The sequence below is a fragment of the Macrobrachium nipponense genome, chromosome 47, assembly GCF_015104395.2.
Source record: "Macrobrachium nipponense isolate FS-2020 chromosome 47, ASM1510439v2, whole genome shotgun sequence".
NCBI classification, from domain to species: Eukaryota; Metazoa; Arthropoda; class Malacostraca; order Decapoda; family Palaemonidae; genus Macrobrachium; species Macrobrachium nipponense.
The window spans coordinates 16,528,521-16,544,139 of NC_087222.1; the positions used below are offsets into that span (position 1 = coordinate 16,528,521).

General features: G+C 37.3%; 1 pseudogene; it reads right to left on the reverse strand.

Moving 5' to 3' along the window:
* Nucleotides 1-13,463: 13,463 nt before the first annotated feature.
* The window catches only part of LOC135204550 (gastrula zinc finger protein XlCGF8.2DB-like), an 8,999-nt pseudogene continuing 6,843 nt past the window's right edge, over nucleotides 13,464-15,619 (reverse strand).

Below are 15,619 nucleotides of genomic sequence, written 5' to 3' on the forward strand. Positions count from 1 at the left end.
CTGATAAGTATATATACATAGTATACTAAGGACGTATAAATGCAATAGTATATATTTTGAGAGGTTATTTTCAATAGTCATATTCTTACAAAGAGGAGACGTCAGTCAGTCAGTCAGTCAGTCAGTCTGACGACTGAAACTCGAATTTTGTTTTCCGGAGTTCTATGTTTTTTTGACTAATGATAAATGACTTTTTTTGTTTGTCTTTATTATGGGGTGAAACGCCGATTGAATATTATCGGTCCTGTTCATGCTACTGATTTTTCTGTAACCTATCAAGTCGAATTGACACTGAGGTTTGATCGAAGGAATATCTCGAGAAAGTCTTCATGCTTTGTTGAGTGTCTGTCTTCATTCATTTCGTGTAGGTTGTTATGTGAACGGTAATATGTACAACAATTTAATTTAATTTAATTATTCCAGGTAGTAAAAATAAAGGGTGACAAGTGTTGATAAACACGCTGGATTTTTAAAATACCATATTACAGGCATTTAGTATAGGAAACGGCGCCTCGCTTACTATTTCTTAGATTCTGTCAGTCTCGTTCGAAATCAGGAACTGGTAATCATAACAGAATAACTAATCAGTTGCATTTGGGCATTAATGAACTGGCATTTTAAACATTTCCGATGTTACGCTACACGACGCCATTCCTGTGTTTTGAAGAGAGAAATCGAGTGGTTTTCATTGCTCTCAAAGCACCGTTATGAAGTGTAAATCACACTGATACCATCTGCTCGCCGTCAGAACCCATCAAATGGATTTCTCTCTCTTCAACCCCCCCTTTTTCCTAGAATTGCTGCTCTTTTGGGAACTGGATTCATTTCACGTTGTTGGTGGGTTAAACAACAACTGGATCTTGACCTCTATATATATATATATATATATATATATATATATTATATATATATATATGATTTTGCTGGTTTTCAGCGGAAATTTATACCCTTTAGTGACTGCTTGTAAGGTCTATAGGTTCTGTCATTGTTTATGCATACCTGACCAGGCATTTGAATTATTCTTAAAGTACTGGTTATTACTTGTCAGGCAAAAATTGAAATATATGTAAATGGCCTTGAATATGAAGAACTAAAATTTGCCGAGAGAGAGAGAGAGAGATCTAATTTACTGACAGAGTGGGCGATTAGCAAAAACACCCAGGAATTCATTTTTAGGGCTATTCTCCATCATTAGAAAAAGAATCACTTGCTCCAAATTGAACGTAGGTAACCAATCATGATTGTAAAGAGCATTAGGCCTATATTTACGAACAACTCACAGGTCAGAGGACTGATATACTAATAGGGTCGCTGGTTGCTTCCCAAACAATGCTGTTATATGTTAACGATGGTTCCTCGGATAATTCATGAATGACGTTTGCTTTGTCTTACCACTGCTTTAGTTTGTCGCAGAATGTCGATTGTCTCTGGCTTTAAGTCAGCTGGTTCACAAATGGGGAATTGTACTTCGGACAAGTTGGAGTGACAATCACAATATCGCAGTGTTGCTCACCGGCCTTAATTATCTGTTGTTACTTGTAGGGTTCTTTAAAGATCTGGCGTCATTTTAGACGGGAGGAGACACATCATTATTTTGAGAGAGGCGAGAATAAGTTTAATTCTGAAAAAAAATGTGAAAATCATGAACTGGGAACTTATAATAGTTGTACAAAGCGACACTGACATATTTTGATCTCGGTTAATACTCCAGAGTACCTCTGTGGGAAGAAGACAACTTGGTCTAATCACAGAATATAGCTTAGACAAGTCCTTCGAAGCAAACTGTGGATGATAGAATGCAACAGATGGGTTCCCCTGAGGTACTACATGATGAATTTGAAGACCCAAGCTTGAAACCCTTTCACACTCCACAGAGTTGTTTATGTGAGGTTAAATAGAACGGTCTTCCTAGTCAGAAATAATGCCAGTACAAGAAATTTGGAACAAACCTTTTTAATGAAGGAAAAACACATTTCTATTAGTTACACAATCAGCAATAAAGTATTTTTAATGAAATTCCTGGAATTTAGGCCAAAAGACAAGCGCTGGAGTACATACCTTCAGCCAATTCAGCGCTGAAGGATATGAAAAGGGAGTTGGAGTGGTTGGACAGCAAGATAAAAGAAGAGATTCAGAAAATAAAATATGAAGGAGAGAAGTCTCAAGGTGGATTGAAGGAAGGAAGTGAGAACGGAGATAAAACTATCTTTGAGGGGCTCAAGGTATCATAACTTTGCTGGACAACACAAAGCATAAGTCAATTAGCCATTGGGGTCAAGAGAACCATATCTTTTTATTTCTTTAAATCTTCAGCCGAAGGAATATTCCTCACGGACAGAATCGACGGACTATAATAAACCGAAGAAGGCTCCAAAGGGAAATCAGTCTGCAAAGAGAGAGAGAAAGAGAAGGATTCAGAATTTGCTCCTCTTAAAAAAAAATTTGGAGATCAGAAGATTCCCCAACTGGGCTCAGCAGACTATTCCACCTTTTAGTTGTAACTTGGATAAAAAAAAAACGTAGCAAACAGAGTACTAGTATAAAACCTCATACTAGTAAATGATGCAATTTTTGTGTCAACAGCCTGACTAGCATTGCGAGCACAAACTGCAGATTCGGGTAAAAAAGAGCTTCTACCTGGAACGCTCTTTCTACTGAGGACTGACGAATATCTGGAATTATGTGCGATGTTGGATTTGAAACATTTCTTAGCCATGTCTATCTGACATTTTATTAGGCTGGCGATAAAATGCTTTCCCATATTTTGAGAATTAAGTTTCGAGTCTGAACAAGTAGTTGGTAAATCTGATGTACAAATTTAAACAAAGATGGCAAGGTGATGTTCAATCTTGATAATGGAAAAATTTGCACCTCTCCAGGTGCATTTCTATAAATGTCATTATCTTCTGTGACACCACAAGGAAGTGGGGCTCCCTGGGCTTACACCTGCAGCAATCCTCACAAAATAGATTTAACCAGCGGCATAGAATGACCTCCAAAAGAGTGATTTTCCTTGGAGTGAGTTTCTGTGAGGTTCTACAAAGTATCTCATCTGGAATTAAGCAGATTATTCTGATAGACCATCTTTGTATACAGAATTCCAGTTATTTCTGGTGTACTTTCCTAAGGTGGCAGAAAGGATCCATAACTATTCAAGTTTGTTCATTATTACTTAAATACTTCCTACAGCCTACTGTGCTTCCTGCAGCCCTAATGATAGTTGGCAATTATTTGACTCCTCATATCTCTGTATTATTGTTCTTTCGAGGGAGCGTTAAGACCTGCCAATAACAGAGGAGGTAGATTGCTGTTAGAGCCTTGAGGGCAGTCGATTCAAGCCAGTCTTGAGTCTTCAGTTGAGAGCCAGTCTTCAGTATGAATCGGCCTTCATTCGTAACAAGTCATCGACAAGGTTGGTGTATATTTATGGCTCTGCTAATATTACTCTGAGTCAAGGGTCCCTCACGAGGCATTTATAAATATTCCTGAGATTCCATATTTTGGACAGCGTATTTTGCAGCCACCTGGATGTGCTCTGGCCCTGACTCTGCTTATGTTCATCACGGTCTCGGACTTCACCTCACCTTAATCATGTCGAGACATAATACCATTCTCCGAAGCATTAGCATCAGTCACTTCTTGCTTGGATGAACTACGGTGAGTACCAAGTATTGTATTGTTAGGGCAAACACTTAATGGTAATTGTAGTCATCTCTTTGAGCCTTTGTCTCTGCTTCTTAATGACTCTCCTGCTGCCTGCAATTGGTTGAGTACGATTCTATTTGTTTATTATGTTTTTTTATACTGAAGGATTTTTCTTGTCCTTCCAGTGGTTCTGAAGCTCTAATGAAGGTGACATTCTTGATAATATTGTACATAGTGGTAAGCTTAGATTTCTTTTTCATTGTCATAAAAAGTTAAAATACACAATTGAAGAATCTTTGTATAGGTAACTTATATGGGTGTTACACCATTTCAGGATAGGGTTATCCAGCATTGTTAAATGGTTATCTCAGTTAAGGTAACATGTTTACTTATTCCTATATATTAGCTCTTATTGTAGTATTCTTCTTATAAATATCAATTCATATTAATATTCCAAGGCTTTATTATTTATTTATGTATATTTTCCGTATCTTCAATACAGGTATGGGGGAGAAGCTGATCCTTTAAGACAGCGTTTCCCAACCTGGGGTGCTAGCACCCCCTGGGGGTGCTGAAATCAATTATTGGGGTGCTGGGTAAGCGATACACACATGACGGTAAAATATCACTCCTAGCAAGGGTGACCAGTTCTGCAGTACACGTTCGGTACTTGTTTGTATCTGACATGAGAGCGGCGAGACTGGGGACTAGTGGCAGCCAGACAGTAGCACGTAGTGTTCAGTAGCAGTGCAACAGAGCAGTACAGCTCCTACATATTTGAGTTTTGTCGGCATATCTAAGACTATCTTTGATTTCCAGTAATACTGGTAAGTCCATTGGAAAGTATTCTCTCTCTCTCTCTCTCTCTCTCTCTCTCTCTCTCTCTCTCTCTCTCTCTCTCTCTCTCTCTCTCCCCAATGTGTCGCTTCATATTATCATCTGTAAAAGAAGTGATGACGTTTTTCGATACCAAAGTATTGAAAGACTAAAATCTTGGAAAATATTGTTGCTCACCTCTCACTCCTAGAGACCACTATGGCACAATACTTTCCCATGGATCATTCATTTCCAGAATGGATACAGCAGCCCTTCTTGGCAGATATGGATGATGATGATAACCTAAAGGAGGAGCTTATTGATCTGCAGGTGAACCAGGGTTGTCAAACAAAATTTCGCACACTACCGCTGTCAAGTTTCTGATGTGATCAGTTGGTAGCATACCCTGGATTAGCAAAGGCAGCGCTGGAAATGATCATCCCATTTCCAACTACCTACCTCTGTGAAAATGCTTTCTCCACCATACTCCAAATAAAAACAACTGCCCGGAACCGACTTCAAATTTGGGTTGATTCATGATATGAGGGTGGCTCTGGCCAACACAAAAGCCTCGAATTGAGAAACTAGTTGCATATAAAAGCAACAGCAAAAATCACATTGATGTATGTACAGTATGATTGATTACCCAGTTGTACATATTCAAATCCATGCAATTTCATTTTTTCTCATTTTTTTATTTCTTTTATAAACAATATTGGTATTTTGTGTTAGTTTTAAGGAATGAACAAAATAAAATTGATCAAGCAGTACACTTCACATTCCTTTATCTTTCTAGTTGCCTAGTAGTAAGATATTAATAATTAAGATAATTAGGGGGTGCTGGACTGCTTAGACATGACAACAGGGGGTGCTAGGGTTGGAAAAGGTTGGGAAACACTGCTTTAAGAGGAAGAGCCCTGTGTTATGCATTTGATATTTTCATGTTATTAAATTTGAATAAACTACTTTAAATTTTCCAAGTGTATAAATCAACTACCACTCAATGGCATGGATTTTACATTTTTCAGCATACTTTGTCTATACTGAAAGATTATTTCCCCAAGGATAATCTCTCTACCTAGTTCCTTATGAATGCTCTCTGGTGTGTATGCGCACGTGCTTAACCACGAGAGACTTCTGAGCAAATGCCGCCTTCTAACAGACTCCACATTTGTATGGCTTCTCCCTGGTGTGCATCCGTATGTGTTCAGTGATTTTCAAGTGCTTGCCACATAGCTTACTGCTGAATTACCTCACTCCAGTATGGCCAGTCATGTGACTGGTGAGGTAACCCCTGACAGAGAAGGCTTTCTTGCACTGACCACAAGTAGATTTCCTCCCCAAGTGGAGTAATCTCCCTGTAACCAGTACTGACTCGCTACTCTAGAGTTTCTATTTGCCTTAAGAGTTGCCAGAAGTCATTTATGGCCCACTGAAGGATTTGAACATTTTTCATTCAAAATTCAATCAAACTGTATGGCACAAAATGTCAATCGACAGGGGATGACACCCAAAAATGGCCCTAAAGTTATAAATAGTTGTCAGTTGACGCCACCAGGTCACAAAGGGTTAAAGAAAAAGCATAGGCATGAATTTCTCCCATAAGGTATCACTCTCTCTAAGATCACTATGACCACCAATATATGATATGGTATGAAGAAAAAATCATTGTCAAAAGACAAAGAATAATAATATTGAACAAAAGAGAATCACTCGAAGAAACAAAAATAAAAATCTAATTCATCTAATAATAATTATAATAATAATCATAATAATAATAAAAGCCCTCCAGTGAAGCCTGTGCAAGAAACACCAGCTACCTTGCAGTAATAAGTGGTACAAACACCAACCTGAAAGAGTGATAGAAAACGAACAGGCAAAGATCCTCTGGGACTATGGTATCAGAACAGATAGGGTGATACGTGCAAATAGACCAGAGGTGACGTTAATTGACAAAATCAAGATGAAAGTATCACTCATTGATGTCGTAATACCATGGGACACCAGAGTTGAAGAGAAAGAAAATGGAAAAATGGATAAGTATCAAGACCTGAAAATAAAAATAAGAAGGATATGGGATATGCCAGTGGAAATTGTACTCATAATCTAGGAGCACTAGGCACGATCCCAAGATCCCTGAAAAGGAATCTGGAAAAACTAGAGGCTGAAGTAGCTCCAGGACTCATGCAGAAGAGTGTGATCCTAGAAACGGCGAACATAGTAAGAAAAGTGATGGACTCCTAAGGAGGCAGGATGCAACCCGGAACCCCACACTATAAATACCACCCAGTCGAATTGAGGACTGTGATAGAGAGAAAAAAAAAAAATAATAGAGATAGAAAGTCTTTACCTGTATTGAGGAAGATGATGTCATTAGATGATTTTTATCTTCTTCATAATTATATTACATATTCATAAGAAGAATGACAAGTAGAGACTACAGAGAGAGAGAAGAGAGAAAAGGGGGATAGATTTTCAAGGAGAGACAGATCGAAAGAGAGCAAAAGTGATAGAGAGAGAGAGAGATTAGGAACATCTGAGGGCGCTTCCATCTCACTGGCGTTGCAGACTTGAAGGTCGTCGTCATCTCTACCCATAAAGAGTATACATATATAAAATCATGAGGTACGGAGTCAATTAGGCCCATATAGGCCTACATATTTCAATGCATCAGGCCTATAAAGGACCCATTTTATACTGATAAGACTCCCTGAATATTCATAAAGACTTGCACCTTTTTTGTAGAAACTGATTCAGACATAGAAATTAGTTTTTTATTTAAATAGGCAGTTTAATGATTAAAATATATGTAAAAACATGATACAATCCATCATACAGGGCTTAAACATTCTAAGATGTCAGCTTAGGCCTAAGTTGCAAATACCATAGTCTAAAATGGGTTTTTTTCCCATAGGCCTAAGCTCCAACTAACCATAGTCTATAATGGTTTCCTCGCTAACCTGAATAGATTGTAGCAACAATTTATTATTAAGTCTAAGTAGCCTCATCTCTTGAATGTTTTATTGATTTTTCAGAAGTAACAGTCTGTTAACTAACAAATCCCTCATAATATGTATAGCCAATACGTACTACTTGAATATTTTCACGAATCATGATGAGTAACCAAGTCAGTAATAGTGATAAAAAAAAATTATAATAATAAAAAATACATAATACAGTAAAATAACAAAAATATAGCAATAATAATGTCACTCAATATGTAAAGTGAAATTTCACTCATTAAATGCATCCTTTAAATAGGTCTAAGTGTGCGATGCCTACGAATTATTTGAACATTATAAATGATAAAAAAATCTTTCCTTAACCCTTAATGGATTTAGTACTACCTTTAATTAAATCATATAGAATTCAGTGGCATTTGTAAAAATTTCACAATTAAAAATGTTCAGATATTCTTGGGAGATTTTGTCGAGTCTTCTTATTCTATCCAAGATGTCATTGAGTGGGAAACTGGACTAAAATATTTAGCACTGAATTCGTCACATTGGAGATAAAGTGGTACCCAATATATATATATTTTAAACACATCTCTAGGCCTATCAAAGTGTCAGGACTATTATACCATTTATTTAAAAGACTGACCTCAAATAATGATGTTTAAACTAACTTAGTTTCATCTAGAGATCCAGATCAGATCTCCAGAGGTCTAAATTATTTGTGGCTTATTACTGCATATCAAGTCTGCTGTCAATATGCCTTCAGTCATACCTTCATCTGATTGGGATAACAGTAGGTACTTGAACTAGCCGTTGGTAACTTCCTCCTCAACCCAAGTATTTTGATAATAGTTTAGATATTTTTCCCCAAACTTCATTATGCAGAAACCATGCAAGCATCAAGATAAATTCAGTCTTTGAGAGATCTTCAGGTAAACGAAGTCTGTCTCTGATGAATTGATCGTATTACAGAGACTGTGATCACTTGCCAGACTTCTGGGCTTTTTCGAATGAATGAAGAAAAGTAACCTCACACAAAATCAAGTTGGGATGAATCTGAGAGTTAAGAGACAGTAAGGCAAATATAAGCAGAGGGTTTGTCTTATTGTCAGGGACCTCCCCTTGTCAGAGAAAGGGGCAGTTGCTTCTATAATCTCTAAGATAAATAGAATGGTTGCTCTATTGCAAAACCCAACTGGCATCGGTCGCCAGTTCCAAGCATGTGATGGCCGGATCCACTCTCTGCCTGAAGAGAAGCCAGTTACTCCCACATTCATTTTCGTGTCCACAACTGTATGTCTAAGACAACATGCAACCTTGTCCTGATAAAGGAGCCGGATGAGCTACACAAGTTGCTGAGCAGCCACCACAGGTCCAAAGGAGTAGTTAGCACAGTCATTTCTTTTAGAGGTTAACTGCCAGCTACAGAAACAGTTAGGCTTGCAGTTTGGAATTGAAGAGGTAGCTACCTGGTGAGGTTATCACATTTTAAACTTCTCCCTCATAGCAGGAAATGTTTGTTTGGTTTTGTAATATTCTGGTTTTATTCAGACTTTTTTAAACTTATTCGATTCATCAAAGAAAATAATCCTGCAAAGTGAATAGAGTATAGTCATCTACACAGTTCGCCAAAGGGCAGCTGTTACGTGAATAAGTTGGTGCATTGGGACCACAAGGAAAGATGCACTTCAATTGGGGTGAAGAGGTGCACTGGGACCAGAATACTCGGTGCATTCAGACCACATCATGGTGCATTCATTCACTTTTGGCAGTGTAGAATATTATTCTGATATTACTTAAGTTTTAATAGGATCAAATGAAAAATTTATTTGTGTATAAAGAATTTGTTTTTATTATCTATCAATATTTTCAAAGTTTATACATGAAATAAAATAAAAAAGAGGTTTAATCTAATCAGAATAACACATTACTTTCGTCATTTACATACTGTCTAGTCTAAACACTTCAGACTGGTTAACCTAAAACAAAATACTATACACAGTCCAGATGAATTTAGTGAGCGAATACAAGGCATTAGGATTTACTTACAAATGCTTTAGCACATTCTTTGTAGAAGAATAAAACCAAGAACAAATAAGGAAAATAATCATATAAAAATGCACCTAAATTTCATTGAAGTTTAATGAAGATATCAATCCTTTCTATTTCCACTAAGAATAACATTTCATGGTAATATTCAAGCTTGCAAGTACATATACAAGTGCATATATGCACAATGCTGAATAACAAAAGGATGAAAACCATGTCAGCCAAAGACAATACAAGAAAAGTGGAGAAGGCAAAGGAACATTTCTTAACCTAGCACTGTACAGTGTTCATTAAGAACAATTGTAAGAAAAAACTGAAAGTCATTTATTTTACCTTTGCATAAAGGTTACACAACCATTTTGCATCAAATTCACTCTGGCCAAAATACTTTGGCTCTGCCTTGACTTCTAATAAAGACTGCAAATGAAGAGCCTTCATCTGCATTTTCACTCAGACCCTCCTCCAGATTCTCCTTCTCTTCTTTGAGTAACAGCAATGATGATGGTCATGAATTGGATAATAAAAATATAAATATGGGTTTTCTTTTTATCGTCCCTTAAGTTGCTGTTGCTTTTTTTTCTATAGATTTTGCAGACTAGTTCACAAAAATTATCCCCCCATCAAGTGCAACTTACTTTGGGGTGCAAAACATTAACAAATCTGTCAGTGCAACTGAACATCCTCTCTGATAGTGACCTTGCTTGTACATTTTGACACCATTGAAAAACAGTCCTGGCATTCAGAACCAATGACTGTGATTTGCAGAATACAAGACAAAAGTACAACATGCAGTGTAAAAGAACAATATCTATCCTCCATGAGTGCAAACATATGTTATAAGTCTACAAAAGAAAAACTGTTTCAACATTGTGTGGAAGAATGACATCTTTCTTAAGTTAACACATTCATTCTAGGATGAACTTATGATAAAAAACTAATGAAAAAAAGACTTCTTGGAAACCAAGTACAGATAAGGGATCTGACTTCTTTCTAGCAGGAGTTTTCACACCCCTTTTGACACAACCTCATTCAAAACAGACGCAGGAGTCAAGTTAAATAAAATCATGTAATAAAAACTACTTGGACAGAGATCAAGTAAACAGTTTCTGTCTAGTGTGAATTCTCTTGTCTTTTGAGAGGACTTGGTTGAGAAAAACTTCTTTGACATATAGAGCAACTATATGGTTTCTCTTTCGCTTATGTTATTCTTAATTTTTCAATTTATATCAGGGGTGCAATGGGCCCCAGGCTGGGGTCTATGGATCCACCTCTATATTCCACTAGCCTTATATCCAAGGCTCGTTTTAAGGTGTTTACCATTGCTTTGAGGGCAGCAATCTGCACCTCATTTATACTGGGCAACTTCGTATACCCTGGAGATATTTTCTCAGATTTTTCTTTATAAGTATTTTTTTCTATTTCCTTCAGTTCCCATGTGCTTTTCAGGTCATTCTTCTGGTCTTGGTATTTTGTTATTTATGCCTTTCAGCTCTATTGAGGCCAAAGTCACTGGTTACTGTCAGATCTATAATCTTTGCTGTTTATTCCTCCTTGTTCCAGATCACAATATCAGGTCTCATAGCACCTCCTTCTATATATCTTCCTGTTGGCATTTCCTTGTCATAAAAGATGGTAAAGCCCTATTGGAGGTGATTGGATCTGGTTCATGCTCCCACACTTCCTTTCACTACAATTCTGTATTCTTTACATATTTTCCAATATATATTTACAGATCTTGTTGTGTGAGATTGTGTAGTGACCATCTGCAAGCAGGGTCTTGCAGGCTGATATCAGATGACTAATACTCTCAACCACTGCATGACAAAACATACACTGGTCAATTGCCGATATGCCTGGCATTTTCTTGAAGCCGTTTGTCAGGAGGCCTTGGTCTTGGGCTCCTATTATCAGTCTCTCCATCATAACCTAAGATCTCCATTTCCTATCCATCTAAGTGACTCTTCTTTGTCAATGTAACTTTTCCAATTCTTCTTGAAATCTTCCTGTCCTTCCATGGTCTTTCTGCCTTTCCATTTTAAGTCTCTCCTCTCTGTCACTGTATTTCTGCTTAGTTTTCGTGGCTATTGTTGCTGTTGGTCTGGTTGGTATCCTCTGTGTCTTTTATCAGATCTGCAAAGTTCTTAGACTGTTTAGTTATTGATGTTAGTTGGCTCAGGGCTTCATTATGGTGTTGGGCAACCTTTTTGATATTTTCATCCTCAGAACTTTTCAAGCACTGCCCTATACTTACTATTGGTGCTCTGTAGGCCTGGTTGATCTTCAGACAGGCCTAATCCACCTTCTCTGTAGGAGACATGTTCTATCCATACACTGTGCCTGTATGTGACTTCATGTAGGGTGAGAATCTTTTAATATCCATCCTGTCTAACTCACCTTGTGGCCAGTCTACAATGCCAAAACCATATGTCACCAATGGTATCACCAGCTGGTTTATGGCAGTGATCTTGTTCTTTGGTGTTAATTCTTTAAGTGGCTGATGTATTCTTTCTTTATCTTATCTCTCACTTTCTTGTGTTCTATACCAGTGTTTTCTTCTATTCCCAAGTACTCCTCTGCCTGGTCTTCAACAGATATGCCTTCCTCTATCTTTGATACCTTCCATATGTTACTCCTTCTTCCCTCTCTTTATTGTACTCTTTGGCACACTTGTCTAACCGAAATTCCATGCAGGTGTCATTTGAGAATTGGTGAACTGTCCTAACTTGTTCTTCCAATTTTTCTTCTGAGTCTGCAAACAACTTCAGGTCATCCATGAAGAGTAGGTGGTTCACTCTTTTATTCTCTTTTCTGCTTCTGCTTTTGCTTAGGTCATAGCCAGTGTTAATGTTGTTCAAGATTTTACTAAGCAGATCTATGGTCAAGCAGAATAGAAGTCGTGAAAGGCTGTCACCCTGGAATATTCCTCTTTGGATTTTTACGTCTGGAATTACTATCTGACCCCCTTCCTGGTAAGCTCAAGTTTAACAATGAACAGGACAGCGAGAATACTGGAGATCATTTCTTCTTTTTATTTACACCAAAGTTCGGGAATCCTTTCCCCTTAGACAGAGTGTGGTCTTCCACTTACTCATCTGTGCTGCCAAGAAAGATGTTATTTCTCATTGATGTTGTCTAATTCCATACATTTGAATATCCAGGTGCACAGCACAGTATCAAATGCCTTCTTGTAATCTATCCAAGCCATATTAGGATTCCTTTGTCTTTTCTCACAATCTTTTAATATTGTTTTGTTTATTAGCAGTTGATCTTTAGTGCCTAGTTTGTTTCATGTGCATCTCTTTCGTTCTTTTTCCATATATTTGCCTTGATCTAGGTGTTAACAAGATCTCGTTTGCTGTGACTCCTGTGAGGCATTTGTAGGTTGTTGGAAGGCAGCAGATGGGCCTAAGTTTGTTAGGGAGCTCAGTTTCGGAGCTTTTAGGGAGAAGGCGGGTATTTTCTTGTTGTGAGCCACTCTTGAGAAGGCTTGTGTATAAGTGTGATGTAGTGCTGCTCTTTTTTAGCCAAAAATTGGGGTCTTGCTATTACTGTTATCTTGAAATTTTATTATGTTCTTTTATTTTTTTTTTTTTTTTTTTTGTTTTTTTTTTTTGATGGTGAACCTTAATGGTGGCATTTGCTGTTTTAGCTGTTCTTCTGCTAATGGTTGTCAATCCATGAATTCTCTTGGTGTTGTCTAGTGGCTTCCAAAATTTCTCTAGATATTCCTTGCTCGGTGTTGTTCATACCTCCACTGTTTCTTTCGTAATCTTCCTATACACAATCTTTGGATTTTCACCAAACTGCCTATTATCTGTTCTACTTTTATTTTCTGCTGTTTGTTTCCTCTTTGTGAAATTAGGGCCTTATATTGGCTTGGTGTTCTGCCAGTTTTCACTGATTTGTTCATTCCCTATTCTATTCTGTATTTTTTCTTTATTTTCCTTATTTTCTTGAGCAGATTTTGTGAGTGATTTTGATCTCTCATATAGTTGGTCATTTGAGAGATCTCTGCCGTAACTGGTTTATTTTTATCATGTTGTTTCTTTTTTTCTCTCCAGTATGCAACCTCATATGACTTGTAAGACTCGATTTGTGGGAAAATGATTTATCACATTCCTTGCACATGAATGGCTTCTCTCCAGTGTGGATTCTCATATGACATGTAAGATGATATTTCCTGGAAAATCCTTTACCACATTCTTTGCAAATGAATGGCTTCTCTCCTGTATGGATTCTCATATGACTTGTAAGATGATGTTTCAAGGAAAATGCTTTCCCACATTCCTTGCACATGAATGGCTTCTCTCCAGTGTGGATTCTCATATGACTTGTAAGATGATATTTACTGGAAAATCCTTTACCACATTCTTTGCAAATGAATGGTTTCTCTCCCGTATAGATTCTCATTTGACTTGTAAGATGATGTTTCCTGGAAAATCCAGTTCACCAAATTCTTTGGCAAATGAAATGAATGGTTTCTCTCCCGTATGGATTCTCATATGACTTGTAAGATGATGTTTCCTGGAAAATCCTTTCCCACATTCTTTGCACATGAATGGCTTCTCTCCCGTATGGACTCTTATATGAATTGTAAGACTATCTTTCCTGGGAAATGCTTTCCCACAGTCATTGTATATGAATTTCTCTCTGGTAGGATTTGTGATATCACTTGTAAGATTTGTTTTCTTATAAAATGCTTTCTCACAGTCAGTGGATACGAAAGGCTTCTCTCTATTATCACAGATCCTTCTTTTCGTGTTTTAACTTCATTTTTGCAAGTTTGCGGATGTTTTTTCATTCACTGTTGAATTCATTTCATATGAATATTCATCATCTTCATTAGACTCACAGAATTCCTCTGGCTCTATTTTGATGTCCATCAATGGATCCAGAGACAAAAAGTCTCCATCACTGGTTCCACTAAAGGCAGCCAGGTTGCTGTTTTCTTGATTTATGGAAGGTAGTGATAATACACCTTCAGTTTCATTTTTCAAAGGAAATTCTAAAGAATGTCCTGGATTCATTTTAGCCTTATGTCCTGTGCTGTTCTGTAATGACAATATGTTCAATTCACAACTCTTAACACAAAATTGATTACAAGTAATTACTGAATAAATCTGTTAAAAATTAAGTACAATATCTTGAAGGACTACAACCAGATTTCTCCGGTTATGTATAAATCTAATATTCAAAACAATTTTACTTGTTTAAATTTGTTAAACCTGCGTTCAATAATTCAGTGTTGTCTCATACACTTTAAGAGTTGCTATTGGTAATGTTCCAACATGCATTTCCCAAAATCCTGATGCTAATCAAAACTGACGAAGGAAGGAAGATTATTCTGAGGGAGAATCTGAATCAAAGAATGTAAAACACAGAGTTAGGAAACATAATGCCAGAACTGAAGCAGCAAAATAATCGATCAAATTCAAGTCAGGTTCCCATAAAAGTCTCAGGCCAATTAACAAAGCGTGCATTTGATAGTTCTATCCAAACATGAATGCAATCCTACCAAACGTGTCCAGACACAGCATCAAAGAATTCCTGAGGCAACAATGCAACAATAGATTAACAGTTAATAATGATGCCCACCACATCGCATCTGTAAACATTCTTAGCTTCATATTACAATACAAATTACTTATGAACATATCTTATTAACAAATCAAAAGCAAAGAATAGAAATGCAAGAGACCAGCATAAGAGTTTTGTGGGGTAACACCAGGAAGGGTAAAAGTACACAGCAAATGCTTAATTATACGTGATCCAGCTATACATAACACCATATGTAATAATTACATTTACTTATACAGATAAATTCCATATCTGTAAATAAAACCCACGACCTAAGGGGTCATTGGTGAATTAGGAGCGTCCTACGTGACCATGTGAAACTGGACCACGCTGTGCAATGCTTGCAGTAGCCTGGTTTGCATTTGGACATATCATCATTTATGTAGTTTGTAAACAGCTCACACCACCTTCCATGGGAAGCGGTTGACCTGTTAACCCGCAGCGGAAACTCATGACTTCCGAGCCGGTGGACTACGTATTCATTTATATGTAAATCGCTGAGATAGCTAGTGTTCCGCTATCGACACGATGCTCATATATTGTTAGTTCTCTTCTAGTTACTCAACGGATCAGTC